This window comes from Myotis nattereri (assembly GCF_964212035.1).
Source record: "Myotis nattereri genome assembly, chromosome: 10".
Taxonomy (NCBI): domain Eukaryota; kingdom Metazoa; phylum Chordata; class Mammalia; order Chiroptera; family Vespertilionidae; genus Myotis; species Myotis nattereri.
In genome coordinates this window covers 9855816-9878026 of record NC_138085.1, presented here as the reverse complement: position 1 = coordinate 9878026, position 22211 = coordinate 9855816, and positions in this window count along the sequence as shown.

Genomic DNA, 22211 nt, shown 5'->3' with positions numbered 1-22211 from the left:
GAGCACCTTAGGAAACCGGAAACCATATGTCAGGAACCAGCCATATACACACTAGAGGTGTGACTCCCAAAGAGAAAGATTGATGCCAACTGATGTCAATATGGGCTGTCCCCCAAAAAGGTAAAAAGAGGTAGGGCTGCTGATGGAAAATGAGTCCCCATTGGATGTAAAAATGGACTTACCCCAAAAAGGTAAAGAGAGGTTGGGCTGCTGATGGACAATGAGTCCCCATTGTATGTAAATATGGGCTGTCCCCCAAAGAGGTAAAGAGAGGTTGGGCTGGTGATGGACAATGAGTCCCCATTGAATGTAAATACAGGCTGTCCCCCAAAACAGGTACAAAGAGGTCAGACAACTGATGGAAAATTCTCTCCATGGAATGTACATGTAGTATCCCCCCAAAATGTAGACACATTAACAGCTGATAACGCACTTAATTTTCACTTCTTTTCAGTTTGAACAGATTTGAAGAAATCAGTGAAGACGGTAAGATTTGAACGAAGACCATGTCTCCACAGACTTTTTATGGGGACACAGAAAAGATAAAGTTGAGGGGACCCAACACCCCGCAGTCGAGGAATCGAGGGCAGCTATTGAGAGAGAAGCGTACAAACACCGAACCGAAGGAACGATTCTTGATGTGTGCGGCTCCGTGGCTGCGTCAGTTCTGGTCCAGGCGCTGCTGCTGCTGAAGCAATGGAACCGCACACACCGAGAATTGCTGCGTTCGGTGTTTCTGCGCAACCTCTGTCCACAGCGGCCCAGGATGCCTGGACTGGGGCCCGTTCGGGACCAGACACTTCATCCTGGATGTGTCCCCATCACAAAGTCCAGAGGATACGTCTTCTTGGTTCCAAGCTGAGTCTGGCTTCACCCATTACGTCAAATCCGCTCACCCTGAAAGGAGGGAAAACTGGGTTCTCAGCTGTTAAAGTGCGTGTACATTTGGTGGACAGCCAGCCTGTGGTACATCCATTTGGGGGACACCTCAAAACACATATATTTCATGAGTGCCTACACGGGTATGGAATGTAGTAAATTGGGTTTCTATCCCGGGAAGTTTCTCAGAAACAAAGACTCAAAGTGTCATCCTCGATGGTGGACACCGGGGGCTACAGCCGCGTTAGCGACCAGGCTGCACCCGCCTCTCGCACACGCTCCCCTCTGCACACTGTGGCCTCTGCTGGGAGGGGGCGGGCAGGGCTTCTCTGTGCCAGGCGGGGCAGAGCCCATGATGGTAGAAAAGTGAACCCGGGGCAGGTCCGGGGCCCAGGAGCCAGCTGGAGAGAGGCACAGGCTGAGGCCACCTGCCTGGACGGCCCCGGGCTCAGGAGTGTGGGGCCCAGGCCTGGCTCGGCAATGCTCTGGGGTAACAGTGAGCCCGACTCCAAGGTCCACCCAGGGCCGCGAGGTCTTGGTCGTCTGGCCGGTCTGGGCTTCCCCGTTCCAAAGTCGCTCCGGGCCCCTCAGGCCGATGGCAGAGGGGGCCCTGGTGGTCAGAAGGGGTGTCAGGAGTTTGAAGGCTCAGGGGCTGCGGGTCCAAAGGACCAGTCGCCCACAGCCACGCTCATAATCTGAGCTCCACCTGCTGGTCCCACGCAGCTGTGGCGACGCCCGCCTGCTCTCTAAGTTGTTCCCATGACTGACATTCTCAGGGGCCCGTTGGCGTGGGAGCCACGTCGGGTGACTTCAGTGGGCTCTTGGCAGGGAGCCCCTCTCTGTGGTCCTGCCCTGGACCCGTCGGGCTCTGAGAAGCTGACACTGCCAGGACAGGGGCCACGGTGGCCACTTGCCCTGAACGTCCGGGGCTGAGGCCTCGTCCTGGCAGCCGGGGCTGCAGTCACTGTGTGGTGCTGGGGCTGGAGCTGCTGCGGCCGCCACCTCCCGTGGCCATGGCAGGGCCGTGGCGGAGGCTGCAGGGGAGTCAGCCTCTCCTCCTTTGAGGGAGCCAGTGAGAAGCGCCTCCTGTCCAGTGGTTGGCACTGGGGACCCTGGCGGTGAAGGAGCTGGGGCAGAGGGTGTGGCTGGCTGTTTCTGCCCCTCGAGTCCTCAGAACCCCCGCCTTCAGGTGACTCCTGTTTGCCGGCCTGTGGCCTGCGGTCCCAAGCAGCTGGGCTCATGCTAGGCTGACCGCCCTATTTAGGGACAGGCACCAGCGGGCAGCTGTGTGGGAGGTGGGGGGGCAAGGGGGGAATGGGGTGGCCTGGCTCTGCCCAGAGAAAGGCTCTGGGGAGGCAGGGCTGCCTCAGGGCGCACTGGGTGGGCCTTGGGCTCAGCAGGTCTCCAGTTGGGCTTCACATACCGCCCCGCCTTCAGCAACTTCCCTCGTAAGGGGCTGACAGTCCTCCTGCGGGCACAGAGCTGGAGGGCATCCTCCCTTTGCTACTGGCAGGTGCGCCTGCCTGGCCCCCGGTGGTCAGGAGATAAAGGTGTTTCTGAGCAGGTACCTTGGCAGATCATCGGGCACCTGGGAGTGTCCTACAGGGAAGAGAGGAAGGATGGAGAGGACGGAGTGAGGGCAGGAGGGTTCTCGGAGAGTCCTTCCATCACAGGGCCGCCCCTCACAGGCCACATGGCCAGGACCAAAGTTCCCGCTCCTGCTCAGCCTGTTCACAGCCTAGCGTCACCCCAGCTCCCGCAGCGACTTTGGTCAGGACGCCAGGCCTGGGTGCTGGGTCAGCAGAGGCATCTGACTGGTCAAGGCTGCCTCCGTGGAGGGCCACTCCCTTCAGTATCGGGTCCCCAGGGCCTGGGGCAGAGAAGGACAGTGAGAAATGGGGCTGCAACACCCCATGCCAAGGAGGGGCGACCACACCGAGGCCTAGCAGCAGAGGCAGCGGGGCCCACGGAGCCCAGGGACAGAGGTGGGGCTGCGCCTCACGGGCTGTGGTCTGATTGGGAGGCCCTGGCCGCAGACCTGAGTGGAGGCCTCCACTCTACCCATCGCTCACAGGGCGGGCTCTGAGCAGCTGGGAGAACTTGGGGGACCAACTCACGAGGCTGCACCAAATGTTGGCACAAGGCCAACACATAACTCCTGGGCACTCCTGCTGTGAGACACTGTGTCCTCAGATCCCTGATTTCAAAGCACCCTGACCCAAGTCTGCCTAGGACCACTCCACACCTGTGTTCCGGGCCCTCACGGTCCAGGAGGGCACCCTTAGGATTTGAGAACCAAGTTGGTTACCACCCGAACAACCCTCTGTTTAAGAAGTCCTCCTCTCCGCATGGTGACTTTGACTGCACCATGAGTTTACCTGGTATTTTGTGCTTTCTGCAATCTCTGAATTTTCTACCATGAATGTATACTCTTGTCAAAGCTAAACAGAATCCCAATTAAAAAAAAAAAAAAACATGACGGCAACACCCTGAAAGACCTGCAACTACTCCATCGTGGGACAGGCGATGGCCTTTCCAATCCCAGTGGCACAGGCGAGCGGTGGAACTCCGGGAGCACAAGGACAGGCTGTTTGCACAGCATCAGGCTGCAGGCAGCCCCGGGGCTGTGGGCCCGGAGCCACACCCACTGTGGGGATTGCGGGCCCCTCCTCACTCTCCCAGAACCTGCCCCCCTGCCCCTCAGCCACTCAATGTCACACCCACCATGAAGTCTGAAGCACCCAAATCTTACCGCTTGACATCAGGCCTCCACTGTGTGGTGTCACCTGGAGGAGCAGAGCGGCGCACACAGCCAAGCCAGAGAGACCTCGGGTTTCCAACTGCGCCCACGGGAGACAGGCTGAGGGAGGACCAGGCCGTGCCAGCCCAGGAGTTACAGCCGGTGCAAGAGGCCAAGTAGGGGACACATCAAGCCACTAAGTCAGGGCGATGGTGACTCCTGCTTTGGCGTGGCCTTGTTGTCATGGCGACTGAGGTTACCATTAGGTTCAGGATTTTTCTGCTTCCAAGCGAACTGCTTTTCTTTGGGCTTTTGTTGTTATTGTTGTTGTTGTTGTTGTTGTTGGAGTTTTTTTGTTCTTTTAAAAGAAACTTAAAAATTTTTCAGAAATAAAGGGTATATGATCAAGACGGGGATAAAGGGAAAGGATTATAAATCTTCGTGGTCGGAAAAAAGGGAGAGGCAAGTTAGGGTGGAGAGGGTGGGTGCATTAAATGCAGCATTTCATGACATTAGACCAAGTTGGTTACCACCCGAACAACCCTCTGGCCACTGGAGGCTTGTCTTTGACCGCAACATGCTTCTTGCTGCTCCAAAAGGCACTCTTGAGTTGTTCCGTTGCTAAATCGTCATCCCGGATAACCAAGGGAGGAAGGATCAAAACACAGAAAACAGCAAGTAAATGACCTGAATAATGGACAAATGATCCTACATTCGCCAAATGTACTTGAGAAGTCAGAATCCAGTCCAGCCCGGGAGAGACGGCAACATTCCCCCCAGCACAACCAGCATCAGGGCCCGGTGGACCCTTTCTGCTCGGACTCCAGTCAAGTGTTGGAGTGGCAGCTGGAGCCAGGGCTCCACGTAGCACGAGAGGAGCATTCTGTACTGCTCAAGGAGTGGATGTCTTAGACTGCTTTTCCATTTCCATGGGTTACATTATTAAGCAAGGGTGTTTATTGATGTAGGGGGCAGCTTTTCTTACTCATCCGCTTTTTTGTCCAATGTGTTTTTATTGATTTTCAGAGAGGGGGAGGGAGAGGGAGATAGAAACATCCATGATGAGAAAGATGGATCGGCTGTCTTCTGCACGCCCATACTAGTGTGCCCTGACCGGGAATCAGAAGGTGATCTCCTGGTTCATGGGACGATGCTCACCCAACTGAGCCACACCAGCTGCGCTTACTCATCCATTTTAATGACAGGCTCCCTGGCATCCTGTCTCACACACAACTAACTCCTGCTCCCCTCCAAACACTTAGTGGCATGCTTCTGGCCTGCTGCATGCAGTGAAACAGTCCACCTGGACTCCTCAGTCATAATACTTCTTTTTAAAAAGTCCTCAAGGGAGGATTTTTTTTCATTAGTCTTTAGAGAGAGAGTGGATGGGAGGACGTAGGTGAAGGGAGGGAGAGAGCAGGAGAGGGAAACATCGATGGGAGAGAGATACATCCACTGGTTGCCTCTCTCACAAACCCCAACCGCGGCCAGGATCAACCCTGCAACCGAGGTATGTGCGCTTGACTGGAAATCTAAGTTGCGCCCCTTCGGTCCTTCGATGCTCTAACCACTGAGACAAACGGGCAGGCTCACTAAGAATTCTGGTACCTCTCACAGCCTCTGATGGCAGGATGACTTTGCACATAATGAAAATACCTACCTCTATCTGATACCAAAACACCCTCAAACTCAAGCATTCTTCCACTGTAGATGGTGCCGCATCCTCTCCTCTTGGTTTAGCCCTCACAGCCTTTAAGTTCTAGTCTTATGAGAGCAGACAATTGGTCTAGTGACTTCCTCAACACGTCAATCCTTGAACAGAAGGGATTTCTCCAGTCCTGATGGAGGATTCAAGTGCACAGCTGCACCTCTGCTATTTCTTCCCCCGCAGCGCCACCTGCTGACACAGCTCACACCACAGAGAAGGGACCCACTCCTCAGTGCTGGGGCCCCAAGTTGGTTGAGCATCTTCAGGGAGCAAAGCAGCTTGAAGGGCAGGCAGTGCTCACAGCGGTTAAGAGTTCGGGCCCCGGAACCTGTCAGACGCGGGTTCGGGTCCCAGCTCCAACACCGATTCTCTGGGCCAGTGCTGACCCTTGTCAAGCATTCCTGAGCTCCCCTCCCAGCTCTGAACGGGGGGCAGGAATGGAGCCGACCTCCCACGGCAGCTAGACCTCAAGGAGACGGACAAAGTGGGTCAACTACCGAAAGGCTGCTGAGCCCAGAAAGCCCCCTCGCACGGCTGCCGTTACTAACTGCAGCCCCTGACCTGCTCACTCAGGGATCCAAACCACAGTGGGGATCTGTCAAGCAGTTTTTTCTCAGAAGGATTTGCTGACTCAATTGGGCTGATTATAGCTCATTCATCAACTTAGCCAATCACACAAGTGGACGTGATACATGTCCAAAAGTGTGAGGAGCCAGTAGGAAAACCCCAGGCCACAGAACCCTCTGGAGAAAACCAATGCTAACAAGGCAGTAAGCTTCATGATCATTTACCTGCACGTGAGCGTTTCCCCGACTTCACCTCCTGTGAGACCGGGAACGCAAGCAGCAGCCCCCAGACAGTGTGTCCGCGTGCCCACACTTCATTTCTGCATCTCGAGTGACACAGCAGGACTTGCAGTGGTGACTGCCACCCGGAATGGCTGCTGCACCCGTCACAGCCACAGGGCGCCTTGTCACGGCCCCGGGTCCTGTCAGGTCCTGTCCCCCCAGCCCCTGGGAGCCCACGAGTCTCGGGCCTGGTCCTGTCTTCAGAAAGTCCTAGTGTCCTGCGGGTGACTTGGCTTGTCCTCGAGAGCGGCCTCTCTGGCGTTGGAACAATTTGAGGAAGGCTCTGGCTTGACTCCAGCGCTTTTTCCTATTAGGAGTAGAGAGTTAGGACACTGCCAACCCCCACTGCCCCTCCAGCCGGGGAAGCGGCCCTTCCCTTGGGGTTCAGCACCAGGTTCCCCACGAATCTGCATCGCCAGCACCAGGATCATCGCATGTGGCCTCAGGGCGTGGGGCACCATTGGCAGTTCATTCGCACAGACCCAGGGACGGGAGAAGCGTTCCTTGTGGCAGAAACCCGCACTAGCCTCTCCGGAAACACAACCTCACATGCAGCCTCCACTCTGCGTCACCGGGAGGCACCGGGAGAGGTGCTGTGCTCATCTAGGTGTGCTGGCAACTGTGCATCCCAGGGCCATGTCAGGGAGAGTCAGGGCCTCCTCATTTCCCGCTGGAGCTCCAAATAGGTGAGACGGGCAGGCAGACTTAGCCCCTTCCTGGCACTGAGGCGTCTGGGTGAGGGGGGAACAGGGTGGGCCCAGTGGGCCATGTGGATGAAAAGAGTGGACACTGGCTGGTATGCCCCAGGGGTTAGAGCAGTGGCCCAAGCACTGAAGGGTCAATGGTTTGATTCTGGGTCAAGGACATGTACCTGGGTTGCAGTTTTATCCCTGGGCCCACTGGGGGTGTGTGCTGGATGGCAACCAATCAATGTGTCTCTCATATTGATGTCTCTCTCATTGATGTCTCTCTCTCTTCCCCCCAACCCTTTGTTCCCCTCTACTCTCTCCAAAAATCAATGAAAAATAATCCTCAGGTGAGGATTGAGCAAAATTAAAATATCCCTAGCCGGTTGGGCTCAGTGGGTAGAGCATCACTCTATGGACTGAAGGGTTCTGGGCTCCATTCTGGTCAAGGGCACATACCCCGGTTACAGACTCAATTCCCGGTGGGGGGTGTGCAGGAAGCAGCCAATTAATGATTCTCTTTCATCACTGATGTTTCTCTCTCTCACCCTCAGCCTTCTTCTCTGAATTCAGTTAAAATATACTAATATATATATATATATATATATATATATATATATATATGTATATATATGTGTATATATATGTAAAAGTGAAACCACTGCCATCCCCATTCCTAAAGGATCACAGTTCTCCTACACTAAGAACATCAATTATTTTACTGGTAAATACAAGCTTTTTTTTGAAACTTTCTCTTTTAATTGATACATTAGAAAACTTTAACTTTCAACTGACATACATTGGGAATATAAGACATTCTAAGGTCAAATAATATTCCAAGATCTGGGGATGAAGGATTTGACCTGATGAAACAATCACCATCAAGCAAGCATGGCTAGGTGCCAGTAACCTGAAACAATGAAAAAATTAAAGTCACCAATAAAAATAAAACGGGGGTGGGGGGGAGTGTTCAGCTCCATTCACTTGTAAATGCTTCATGAACTTGTAGTACAGTAAAGGTCTCTTACAGGAAACAAAAAGCAGATGGACTGGACTCATCTGAGCCAACGATTTGAAATATAAAACTTTAAATTTGTTTTAAAGGGAAATAACTTTACGTTCACTTACCCTTTCCTTAGAGAGGCTAAGTAAAACAAGTACTACACCTACGCACCCAGAGGTGTGATGGATGTCATTTGCACATATAAGATCTTTATACTGGCCACAGTTCCTTGTGAACAGAGCTAAAATTAAATACTTCATACTCACATTGGCATGTGAGCCCTGTGAATTTCCCTTTGCTCATTCTCCTCCCTCTCCTGGGACAACCACATCCCTCTTTCCTGCCAATAAAACCCCACCATCCTTCAAGGTCTAGTTCTCCCTCCTCTGTGCTTCCACAGCACAGGAGGCCCATAACTGCTACATTCTGCCATTGAGGCAGTTCTAACAGTACCCACCCCATAGGGTGCTCTAAGGATTCCATGAGATAATGCACATGGTTAGAGCTGCATAAACACAGGTGTTTAATTATGTGTGCACAGGTTCCTTCCCTAACACCATGTAAGTTCCCTCAATACCTAGGAAGAGTGCCTTGTACCTCACAGATGCTGAATTTCATTCAACATACTTATCCTTCCAAACAGTTCACCTCTGTGTCTGAGAAAACATTAGAAAACTCTACTCCAAACACTTCACATACACAGACACGCCACAGCAGGACTATGAAGTGTTGTGCCAAAATGCCAGCAGGAGGAAGCTTAGAGGATCACAGGGCCTTTCAGGAGTCGTACTCCAGACACGTGTGCACACACAGCACACAGCATACAGGCACCTCTGCCACACCTGGTGCCCTCGCACTGAACCTCTGTCCTGCTTTAAGGTCTTTTGATGCCATAAGAGGGAGTTAATGAAGGTTCTTAGGGTGCAGGGACACACGGGAACTAGAGTGGCAGGGAAGTAAATACTAAAGCAATGACAATGTGAGGGAAGAGAAAATAAAGTGAAATAAACCACAGACAAGTAATCTTATCAAATGAGCACCGACACCTTCGTCTTCATTGCTGCCACGCAGTGCTGACTCAGGGGTTGGAAACCACCGGGTCTCACTCCAGTCCTTTCATCCCTGTATTAACAGTCCCTGGGCGTGATGTCCCAGGCACCTAGGCGTCAACCTTGATTTCATCTGAAGAAAGCACAGCTTTCATCTTTGAACACCTCCGAAATGTCATTTTTCTGTTTTCATCAGAGGGGATTTCTTAGACTTGAACCCTGAAATGCATTGAATGAGATGATTCATAGGAATTATGACTTTGCTGAGTCAATAATGTGAGTAATTTTTATCTACATCTTCAAAGAACATTAAATAATCTAAAGATTTGAATCTGACCCCATATTTTCTAAACATAACCATGCCATTTCAGAAATACACTTTACATTCTCGCCTTAGAAATTAATTGCCTATCACTTGACAGATAAGAGAAGTTCACCTTCCACTGCATTCATTCAGCAGATGACTCACCTGGGGAGAAAGGTCCATGTTTTGGGCTTGCTAGGCTGCCATGTGGCTCTGACTGAACAAATGATGCTCAGAACCGGAAATGATATTTTCCCATTTGAAGCATGTAGGAAGCTCTCTGAAACACCAGGAAACCTCAACACCCCAAACAGTTAACAGGGACTATGCTGTCTGGGGCAGGGGGAGAAGGGTCTTTCACTTCTTTCTTTGTGCAATTCTGTGATTCCTTTTCGTTTAATATCAAGTACATAGGAGAACAGTATGGAGCTTGCTCAAAAAACTAAAAATAGAACTCCCATTTGACCCAGTGATCCCACTACTAGGAATATATCCCAAGAAACCAGAAACGCCAATCAGAAAGGATATATGCACCCCATGTTCATAGCAGCACAATTCACCATAGCTAATATTTGGAAACAACCTAAGTACCCATCAGCAGATGAGTGGATTAGAAAACTGTGGTACATCTACACAATGGAATATATGCTGCGGTAAAAAAGAAGGAACTCTTGCCTTTTGCAACAGCATGGATGGAACTGGAGAGCATTATGCTAAGTGAAATAAGCCAGTCAGAGAAAGATAAATACCACATGATCTCACTCATTTGTGGATTATAGAGAACAACATAGACTGATGAAAAGGGACAGACCCAAAGACTGAGAAACAGCGATCAGGCTATCAATCCCCAGAAGGGAAGTTGGGGAGGGAGGGGGTAATGGGAAGACATCAACCAAAGGACTTGTATACACGCATATAAGCCAAACCAATGGACATGGACAACAGGGGGATGGGAGCATGAGTGTGCGGGGAGTTGGGGGGGGTGTCGGGTGGGGAGGTTGGGGGTTAATGGGGGGGATGAGGACACATTTGTAATACCTTCACTAATAATTTTTTTAAAAAAATGCAAGGACGTTTAGGCAATGCCAAAAAAAATCAAGTACATATATCACTTTAAAAATGATTAACAAAAACAAATTTTATAGGACTTATTTATAAAACAGAAAAGGAACTAATAAAATGAATCCAGACTCAGATCTTTATACTAGTAATAAATTACATTAAGTGAGATACATCTGAACTGAACTAGATTGATCAGAAAAGTCAGTGAAATTTCGGGTACAAGTGACCTTTTAGGACATGTGACCTTGTCAGAGGATTTCACACGTAGTCCCTCACCTGCCCCTCAGACTGACGAGGCAACAGCTCAGATACAGACTTCCATCTTCTTCACGATCTCAAGGCCCATCCTACATAATAAAAGTCTACTATGCAAATTGACCAAACGGTGGAACGACTGGACGCTATGATGCACACTGACCACCTGGGGGCAGATGCTCAATTCAGGAGCTTCCCCCTGGTGGTCAGTGTGCTCCCACAGGGGGAGCACCACTCACCCAGAAACCATCCTCACAGCTGGTGAGCACAGTGGTGGTGGTGGGAGCCTCTCTTGCCTCCGTGGCAGCGCTAAGGATGTCCGACTGCTGACTTCTCCCAAGGGCCCCTGGACTGCAAGAGGGTGCAGGCTGAGCTGAGGGACCATCCCCCCATGCACGATTTTCGTGCACTGGGCCTCTAGTACATTATATTCTTCCTGCAACTTATTTCTGTAAAATGCCACTGTAGAACTTAGCCCCACAATATACATAAAACAATGAAACACAACGAAAATTTATGGTTAAAATTGGCATCTTTCAAAGGAATAATCAATTTTTATTTTCAACAAATGTATTTTAGTATAGCACTTCTAAAACTAAGCTTTAAAAGTAATTTGAAATTACCCCAAACATGTCAGCTTAGGTCAAATTCAATCCACTGCCCTCCAAGCCCCTACTGGTAGGCAGATAGCAGTATCTCACGGGCATCCCAGTGGTTTTCCACATACGAAAGTTCCCTTCTCCCTCAACACCTAATGCACATGAATTTATTTAAACTCTCCCTAAAGTAATATGTATTATCAACCTGGACTCTTGGAGTACAAACTCCTTCTGACTATTATCTTGTGTTTAAGGTTAGACTGCATTTTTATTCATTCTAAGGTGCCCAGGAGAGTTTGGAGCCAGAATGTAATAGAGAAAATAATGGCTGAAAAATCCCAAAATCTGGCAAAAGACATAAGCTACAGATTTAATAAGCTACACAAACCCCAACTAGGATAAACCCAAGAAATCCATGCCGAGATACAACTATTTTACTCCCAGTAAGGATGAAAGAACACCACGTTTCTTGAGTCATGAGTTTGATGTCTACCAGGATAAGCTAAGCAAAACCCACCAACCCCTTCAGAGCTTGTCTGCTTTCAGTGTCCTGACCAAAGTGTACATCAGCACCATGGACAGGACCCATTCTCCTTGACCAGCCACATCTCAAAGGGAGACCTCATCTGCATCTCCTAGGGCTGAAAGCAAGCCTGCCCTTTGTTCCAGAGGCTGGCACGCACTTCCAAAACTGTTCCCTACACACCAAGGAACAAGGGCAGACAGTGCCCCGTGCAAGACAAGCAGAACCATGGGGGAGCCCCAGAGAACTGTCTCCCATCAGGCAACATGTACCTTTCACTTTCAGGAAATTGTGTTATGAATGAGCACCCTCTCCAATAGGAAGGTTCTTCTATACAAGTCAACTAAGGACAGAGAACCTGATTTGATAAAGGACATGGTGTATATTCCTTGCTGTTATCACTAACCTAGTACACATTCCTGGCTATCTGACAGCTTCTGCAGTCAGGAGCAGGCATGGTGTAAGCCAGCCGTGGGCAAACTACGGCCTACAGGCCGGATCTGGCCCGTTTGAAATGAATAAAACTAAAAAAAAAAAAAAAAAAAAAAAGACTGTACCCTTTTATGTAATGATGTTTACTTTGAATTTATATTAGTTCACACAAACACTCCATCCATGCTTTTGTTCCAGCCCTCCGGTCATGTTTAAGAACCCATTGTGGCCCTCGAGTCAAAAAGTTTGCCCACTCCTGGCATAAGCGGTCCCTCTGATTTGGGGCTCAGAAGACCAGGGTTTTGGCTGAGACGGTGGTCTCCCCTGAGTGTCCAGGAGGAAAGGAGGTGCTTCCAATCTCACCCCAGTTGCGGGCAGAATTCGGTTTCCTGCAGGTGTAGGACTGAGGGTGGATCTCCTGTGGCTGCGGCTGCAGGCGTCCTCAGCTCCGAGAGGCCACAGGGAGCTTCTTGACCCGTGGGCCACTTGCTGCTGCAGAGCCCACAGAGCAAAGGGCCAGCAACTCCAGCAGAATGGCCACTGCAGTCTGTGTGAGGAACCTGTCAATGTGTCGTTGCCACCACGGTGGACATGTGCTCTCGTGCTGTCTTCAGATGTGTTCCTGGATGGGGCTGGATGGGATCAGAATCAGTGGGGTGGATGCCAGGGTGTCCTACCATAAGCCACCATTTGGGGTTGAGTGACAGTGTGTGTGTGAGGAGGGTGTGGGCACGAGGAGCCTGTGGATTTAGAAACTTGAGAGAAGTGGCCACTGAATTGTCATTGAATGATCTGACTGGGTGTGTCTCTGTCCCACAGCCTGACCATCCCCTGACCCAAGGCCCTGACGGTCAGCAAGTGGAGCAGGGTCCCAGGACAGGAAGCCCTTACTGGGCTTTTCCCCAAAGGCTGTGGCTGGAAGCCCAGCTTCACCGTCCATGGAACCACCAGGGAGGAGGCGTGTTCTCCTGAGAGCTGGGGCTGCATCTGTGATTCTTGGGGGCAGGAGTCCTGCAGCTGTGGGCGCCAGGTTTGCATATCCTCCAGCTCCCACTCTAGCACCCAAACTAGCCATCCCTGACCAGGCCCTTCATGGACTTCCACCTTCTGCCCTGTGCACAGGTGCAGGCCCCGGTTCATGCAGCACAGCCCAGGGCCCTGGGGGGCACCGCAGGGAAGTTCCTGTACCCTTTGGGGGCAATGAGTGAGAACCTGTGTGGCAGGTGTGCCCACTCAGTCACACAGGACAATCTCCTTGTACCCGAGAGAGAAGAAATGAGACTTAACTGGCTCCTTCCTGCCTTATTCCTACAGATCAAACTTTGCCCCCTGTATCCTCAGGCCAGGGAAATACGTGGAGATTTTGCTTTTAGGGAAATGACCATAGAGAACGGCAGGCCACTCAAATTTCTAAGAGTGACTCTATCTTAGTATGTTTGGGCTGCTATGACGAAAATACCATAAGCTGCATGGATTATAAGCAACAATTTATTTCTCATAGTTCTGCAGGCTGGGAAGTCCAAGATCATGGTGCTGGTAGTTTCAGTGTCTGCTGAGGGCCTGCTTTCTCGCTCATTGACAACCTTCCCTTCACTGGGCCCTCACTTTGTGGAAGGGGCACTAATGCCAGTCAGGAATGCTCCACTCTCATGACCTAAGCACCACCTCCAAACACCATCACATACAGCATATGGTTTCCACATGGGAATTTTGGGGTGGGGGGGGGGGGCAAGTATTCAGTCCTCTCAGCAAACTCCTTCTTGTATTGAAGTCTTCTGAGAAGAGGCATTTGAGCTAAAACCTGAGGGCTGGCATTCCAAATAAAGAAATGAGGATGTACCCAGATCCCAAGACCACAAAGTGCAAGGTGTGTTTGGGGACACTCAGGAGATGATCTTAGTGCAGACATAGGTTTCAGCCAATTTTATATTTCTGGATAAAGAATTTGAACTTGATTTCTTAGGCCATAAGTTGTCTATTGAATGAATGAATACATATATATATATATATATATATATATATATATATATATATAGAGAGAGAGAGAGAGAGAGAGAGAGAGAGAGAGAGAGGAAACTATATATATATAGTTTTCACCTGAGGATTTATTTATTTATTTATTTATTTATTTAGAGAGAGACATCTATGTGAGAGAGAAACTTCAATCAATTGCCTCCTGCATGCCCCTCACCCGGGATCAAACTGCAACCTAGGTATGGGCCCTGATTGGAAATCAAACTCCCAACCTTTTTTGGTTACAAGAGGACACTCAACCAATTGAACAACGGGGTCAGAGATCCATTGATATTTTTTAAAAATATATATTTCTTTATTGATTTCAGAGAGGAAGGGAGGAGAGAGAGATAGAAACATCAATGATGAGAGAGAATCACTGATCAGCTGCCTCCTGCACACCCCCTACTGGGGATGGAGCCTGCAACCCAGGCATATGCCCTTGGCCTGGATGGAACCTGGGACCCCTCAGTCCGCAGGCTGATGCTGTATCCACTGAGCCAAGCCGGCTAGGGCTCCATTGACATTTTTAACCTAGACATCCTATGCCGTGGGAGAGCAGAGCTCAGGAAAGTTTTCTAGTTTCCATCAGTGTGAGATTGTACAGCTAAGTCCACGGAGAGGGAGGGCCGGTAAAGCTGGGGTGCTTCATCCAGGTCTAGGCGTCACCTGGCGGTGTGTCTGTGAAGCTCAGAAATGGCACGCCATGTTTCTGTGAGGACCTCCGTGTCCTTCCTGCACTTTTCACAGGGTCTGGCCCTACAGGGTGAAGGAGCACCAGCAGAGGGGAAATCAGCACCCTCCTCACCGCCCCAGTCCCACGGGGGAGCGAGCAGAACCGGCCTGGAGGTGCGGCAGCTCCGGGTGGAGGCAGCTCAGGCTCCTAGTGACAGGACCCGGCGCAGATGGAGAGGCCGGGACGGTCCGGTCACAGCTCAGACTCCAGCTGACCGGGTCCTGCTTCCGGGCTCCACGCGGCGCCGGGGTCCAGGCGGTAACAGCGGGCGGACCCAGCATCCTCCCCGGAGGCGAGCAGAGCTGGACAGCGGGCTGTGGCGCCTCCTGCGAGACCCAGTGCTTCAAGGCCCCGCCCCCGGGCCCCGCGCGAAGCAGGACGGGAAATTCAGCGGAGTCCGTCCTTTGGTTTTAGAGCGGGAGCTAACGCCCGCGGTCCTCGGCTGCTGCTCGCCGGTTCTCGGAGCGGGGGACGGAGGGGGAGGAAACGCTCAGCGGCGGCGGAGTCCCCGTGACCAACTCTGCTGTGGCCCCGGGGGCGCAGCCGGGCTCCCGCGCCTCGCGCGTCCCGAGTGACTCAGGCGAGGCCCGGCCGGTGGCGCTGCTGGTCGCCGCGTGTCCCTGACCCTGCACCCGACCGCCCCGGGCGGCGTGGCCTGGGCTCCGCGCTGCCCCTCCCCGCGCAGCCCCCGGCCTCCTTCCCAGCTGAGCACGGTGTCTCCGCGGCTGCAGCTCAGAGCAGGCCCGCCCTGTGGCTGGCGCTGCTGAGGCCTCGGCTCAGCCTGCGGGTCTCGCCCACCCTGAGGCCCCTGACGCGGCCCTTCCGCCCAGACCTGGCTCCGGTGCCTCCTGTGCCTTCGGGTCCCCCCGAGCCGCCTCGGGTGCTCTTGGCAGGTCCCTGTTCCCAGGAAGCGAGGCCGCGGTCTCCCTGGGAGCGCATCAGTTCAATGCGGTGCTGTTATAGGGCCCCCAGGAAGCGCACACACAGTTGGGGCTGCAAAGATCTAAATATACTAATCAGCACAAAGTGGCCATTGTTCTGTGCAGGCGATCCTTTAATTACCGATTCTGTGGCTTCCTCTCAGAGTTAATATGTTGGATAACCTGTTGACTAGAACATAGGAAGGCCGGCTGGATTTTGTGGTGTTTGGTGTAAGTTTTATAAGGCACTGTGGGGTGCACAGTCCTCTGCCAGGGGCTGTACCCACGTGAACGCCGGGCAGTAGACAAAGAGGATATGAGAGACAGAGGCATATAGGAGAGTCTTTTTAAAAAAATATTTTCATTTTTTTACATAGAGGAAGGGAGAGGGATAGTTAGAAACATCGTGAGAGAGAAACATGCATCACCTGCCTCCTGCACACTCCCTACTGGGGATGTGCCTGCAACCAAGGTACATGCCCTGGACTGGGACCCTTCAGTCCACAGGCTGTTCTCTATCCACTGAGCAAAACCGGTTAGGGCAGGAGAGTCTCTTTTGCAGGCCATGTAGCCGTTGCTAACAAGGAGCCATCAGACAAAACAGTTCTTCAAAGTAGCTTCACACAGTGGCTGCGCCAAGCAGCCCTTGCTAATACAGTAGCAAACAGGAGCCATACCAAGCAGCCACCCACCGGCTGGTTAGTAACACGTTTGTACTAACTTAGACACAAAGGCTTCCTGCCGAATAGTGACATCAGTATTTGGGCTATAGTAAGGTACTCCTGCCCAGTGTGTACAGTACAATCTCTGTGTCCTTGCTTAGATTGGCCTTGAACATCCTGATTAGTATTCTCCTGCTCAGATTGGCCTTGAACATCCGGCGTACTCTGATTAGGCTCCCACAGGCACTATGTCAGTCATGGCCCAAGTTTAAGTGTTCTCAAAACTGACTTATCAGAAGGAGGAAAAAGTGTCATGAATGTGACATAACCGTTCTCTCAGGAATAACACTTAACTCACAGAAAACATAACTGCAACCCTAGAGGAGCTGCATGGGAACCACAGGCTCAGATATTTCAGCCAAGAAAGCTGCTGATGCCAAAAAGACCTCAGAGGAGAAACCAAGTCAAATTAAACTGTTTGTGATGGGAAAGCCATTTCCAACACTGTTTTTAAAGGTTGTCTAGTGCTGACATGAATGTTTGTTTTGATTCCTGTATTTGAGGATTGCAGCTTAACCTCTATGCCACAAAACCGTTTTCCATATAAGAGTTGTCTGAGACAGAACTGTCATCCACCTTCTACAGTGGCCGAATTTGACTGGCTGTCAGTTACTGTTCGTAGAAATGTTCTGGAGGTAAGGGGTGAGGGCTGTTTCCACCCACAGCTCATCCACTTCTTTGTAGTAACAAGCTGAACTGTAGTAGATTATGTTCTTTCAAAGCTAGAACTGTTAAGTTTGCAAACAAGCATGACTGTTCCATTGCCAGTAATTTTATTCATGCCTTGGTCTTTTGGGTTTGCACCAGAAATTGGCATTGCTTGCAATTATATGTTTAGGTGGATTGAGGCTCAAAATTAATGATGACATTTACTAGTTTCTTAAAGTACCAAGTGGTTCAACTTTTGATGAATTAGAAATGATATGTTGTTTTTGTTTGTTTCACTTCAATATGCCAGTGATCTGTTAGGTGTGCTTTTTAAATGTTGTTCCAGCATTTGAACAGAAATGCCCTTAAATGTTGAGAGCCATTTACTATAAAGTAAAAGTCTAAATCCTTAAATGTGAAATGTGGAGAAATTAGTGAGTAGTAGTAGGAAATGTAGGATCAATATTGTCAGACATAAGTGCTTATCTCTCAGCCCAGTGATTTCCTACAGTTGATTTTGTCAGCAGCTAACATGTAGCTGTAATGTTAATTATGTACTGATAGTGTAAGGTAACTATGAAATGGTAAGTAATTACCTGAAAGAATCAGATCTGGAATGCCCGTTGATGTTATGATTACTTGTACACCTACAATGTGATAGGATTGTATGACACTCATCTAAGGATTAATGGCTCTTCTGTAAACTTCTGATAATTTCCTTCTCGTTTTGATTCCAACAGAATGTGTTTGAATTCACACAGAAATAATATTGATATCTGACAGCCATGTTGAACTTCTCTGAAGAAAGGGCAACAATGATTGCAGCTGGGGATTTGCAGGAATTTGTTCCTTTTGGTCGAGACCACTGCAGACACCACCCTAATGCTTTGAACCTTCAGCTTCGGCAGCTGCAGCCAGCCTCTGAGTTGTGGTCGTCTGATGGTGCTGCTGGCTTGGTGGGATCCCTGCAGGAGGTTACAATCCATGAAAAACAGAAGGTTTTATCAAGGATCTCAGTTTGCTTTTGAAATGTAGAGAGATTCGATCTACTTGTAATTTAAGGCTACCCAGATGCAACTGAGAAATGAGTATGATGCTACTTCTAGGGTATAGGTTAAGATTTGGTCATTTTTATCAAAGCTAAAAATAATGACCTTAATTGTATTACAGTGTCATGGCTGTTTAGACATATAACTCAGGGATTTATAATGAGAGTCACTATGATTATGGTCCATTTAAATCTCTTTTTCTTCACTTAGTATGTGGGACCAGATTTCATGTTATTTGATGGTTAGATAGTAGAGTTAGCAATGGTCCCTGCTGCCAAAAACTTACATGTTTCTAGAGGAGAAAAGAAATGCCACATAAGTAGATACAGTACTAGTTTTTAAATAGGGGAATGAGAAGTAAGTGCATGTTACACAGTCAGTCTTTCTAATCTTAATTCCATTTCTGTATCCCTTTTGGGATACCAAAATTTCCAGGAGCGGAAGTCTGTAGTTAGGAATCCAAACCTTTCTCTGCCCTGTTCATTTTGATGGTTGGCACAAGGGCAGGAAGGTGAATTTATATGCAGTTGTGAAGCAGGGAAGTCTGCATGGTGGGTAAGCTCCCCCAGTGTCCCATGTGCACTTCACTGCCCCCTCTGCTTCACCCCCCCATATGCTTCATATGTCTTCAGTCTCCCAAGAATGTTGGTTTAATTTTTGGATATATAGGTAAGGTCTAGTTTTTGTTTATTTATGTTTTTGGCAGCATAAAATGGTAATGTGATAATAAAATACTTAATATAGAGAATTCTTGAGGTAAATTCCCATTTTTGAAATCCTGTAAGATACAGTATGATACATACACCCACACCCCCTCCTCTGTTAATCAGTGGCACCAAACCTAAGAGTTGGGCTTGGACTGAGTCTTACTCCGCAGACAGAGTAGGAGACTCGTATCTGGATTGCTGTTCAATTTTAATTAATAAATCTTGCTCCATAATGTTGCAAAAGAAATAAAAACCGCTTAAACATGTCTTATGTATGTAAATTTTTAAGGAAAGCTGGCAGTTAAGGAGAGGCGGAAGTGAAATTGGAGAAGTGGATTATGACGAGGAACTCTATGTGGCTGGAAATATGGTGATCTGGAGCAAAGGAAGTAAAAGCCAGGCATTGGCTCTTTACAAGGCCTTTACAGTTGATAGTCCTGTTCAACAGGTGAGTTGATTGGAATTTTAGTATTTGATTGATTTTTGAGTAATTTTTTTTAAAAAAACAAAGCTTTTATCCTAAAATTTAACAGAAATAATAAAAAACAATATATAATGATCCCAGTAGCTAGATATATGTTTTAACATATAGTGAAGATAATGGTAGGGAAATAAACATTTCATTTATTTTCTATATCATCATTTTTTTGCACTGTTCTTTGTCAATTTAATGGTAATGTGTAAACACTTGAGTAATTCCATTAGTTATTGCCAAAAAAATTTATAAGACTTAAATTTAAGGGTATAAGAATATATTAGCACATGATTATATTTGGTTGCAAAGTGTTGAATAAATAAAAATCAAGTTCATAGTACAAATACTCAGAGAGTAAGGGAAAGGAAAAAAAAATCTAATTTGCTGTCATTGCACATGCTTGGGTTGCACTCAGGGGGCAGACTCAGTGAGCACCAAAGCCCCATTGAAGCAAGTCTTGCCCCGGAGGGGTGTGTCCAGCATAGAAGTTCTCCCTCTGCAGACACAGCTGATTCTCACAGCTGATTGGCCTGGAGGTCAATTCCTCCCAGTGATAACTACAACAATCAAGGCTTAACTACAACAAGACTGTGCACAAAGTCCACAAGGGGGTGCACCAAGAGTGTCCTCCTCAGGTAATTGGGGAGGCTGAACCACTGGGCCCTAGTGGACACTTAGCACAGAAAACCACTTTATCAACACAGGGAAGCATAAAAAATGCGGAGACAAAGAAGAAGGACACAAATGATAGAAATGGAGGAAAGCAAACTACTGGATATAGAGTTCCAAACCACACTTTTAAGGTTTTTCAAGAATTTCCTAGAAACTGCCGATGAACTTAATGAGGTCTACAAGAAATCTAATGAGACCCTCGAGGTTGCGATAAAGGACCAACTAGAAATTAAGCATACACTGACTGAAATAAAGAATATTATACAGACTCCCAACAGCAGACTAGAGGATTGCAAGAATCAAGTCAATGATTTGAAATACGAAGAAGCAAAAAACACCCAACCAGAAAAGCAAAATGAAAAAAGAATCCAAAAATACGAAGATAGTGTAAGGAGCCTCTGGGATAGCTTCAAGCGTACCAACATCCGAATTATAGGGGTGCCAGAAGAAGAGAGAGAGCAAGATATTGAAAACCTATTTGAAGAAATAATGACAGAAAACTTCCTCTACCTGGTGAAAGAAATAGACTTACAAGTCCAGGAAGCGCAGAGAACCCCAAACAAAAGGAATCCAAAGAGGACCACACCAAGACACATCATCATTAAAATGCCAAGAGCAAAAGACAAAGAGAGAATCTTAAAAGCGGCAAGAGAAAGAAAGTCAGTTGCCTACAAGGGAGTGCCCATACGACTGTCAGCTGATTTCTCAACAGAAACTTTGCAGTCCAGAAGGGAGTGGCAAGAAATTTTCAAAGTGATGAATGCCAAGAACCTACAACCAAGATGACTTTATCCAGGAAAGCTATCATTCAGAATTGAAGGTCAGATAAAGAGCTTCACAGATAAGGAAAAGCTAAAGGAATTCATCACCACCAAACCAGCATTATATGAAATGCTGAAAGGTATCCTTTAAGAAGAGGAAGAAGAAGAAAAAGGTAAAGATACAAATTTTGACACCAAATACACATCTATCAACGAGTGAATCTGAAAATCAAGTGAACAATCTGATGAACAGAATGAACTGGTGATTATAATAGAATCAGGGGCATAGAAAGCAAGTGGACTGGCTATTCTTGAGGGGCAAAGGGGTGAAGGGGATGTGGGAAGAGATTGGACAAAAATCGCGCACCTATGGATGAGGACAGTGGATGGGGAGTGAGGGACGAGGGTGGGGTGAGAACTGGGTGGAGGGGAGTTATGGGGCGAAAAAAGAGGAACAAATGTAATAATCTGAACAATAAAGATGTAATTACTTAAAAAAAAAGAAAAAAAAAGAACAGTAGTAAAAAGCAAAAAAAAAAAAAAAAAAAAAAAGAGTCATGGAGGGGGAAAAAGGTGGGGCCCATTCTATGTTAAAAGAGACTAAAGGGCCGAAACCGGTTTGGCTCAGTGGATAGAGCGTCGGCCTGCGGACTGAGAGGTCCCAGGTTCGATTCCGGTCGGGGGCATGTACCTGGGTTGCGGGCACATCCCCAGTAGGAGATGTGCAGGAGGCAGCTGATCGATGTTTCTCTCTCATCGATGTTTCTAACTCTCTACCTCTCTCCCTTTCTCTCTGTAAAAATTCAATAAAATATATTTAAAAAGAAAAAACGAGACTTAAGGACATCACCAAATGCAATATTTTTTGCACCATTTTGAATGAACTTTGATTGAGTCCTGGTTCTAGAAAATTATCTTAAAAAAACATTTTGGGGAAAATTTGAAAAAGTTGCAAATGGACTGAATATTAGGCGATGTTAGAAAAATTTTTTCTTAGGCAAGATGATGGTTTTGTGGTGTAGAGGAGAGAATATTTATTTTGGGGAAATGCATGATGAAGTCATGATGTGGGGGATTTTCAGGTAGTCAGCACCCCCCACTCAAATCCCTCACATGCACATAAGCAGATATGGCATAATGGTAACCACAGTTAGATTTATTTCTTTATTTTTAAAACATTTTTTATTGATTTTAGGGAGGAAGGGAGAGGGAGAGAGAGAGAGAGGAACATCAGTAACATCAATGGTAAGAAGAGAATCATTGATTGGCTGCCTCCTGCATGCCCACTACTAGGGATTGAGCCCGCAACCTGGGTATGTGCCCATGACTGGAATCAAACGCAGGACCAGTCTGCAGGCCGATGCTCTATCCACTGAGCCAAACAGGCTAGGCCTTAACAACTGTTAGATTTAGATGAAAC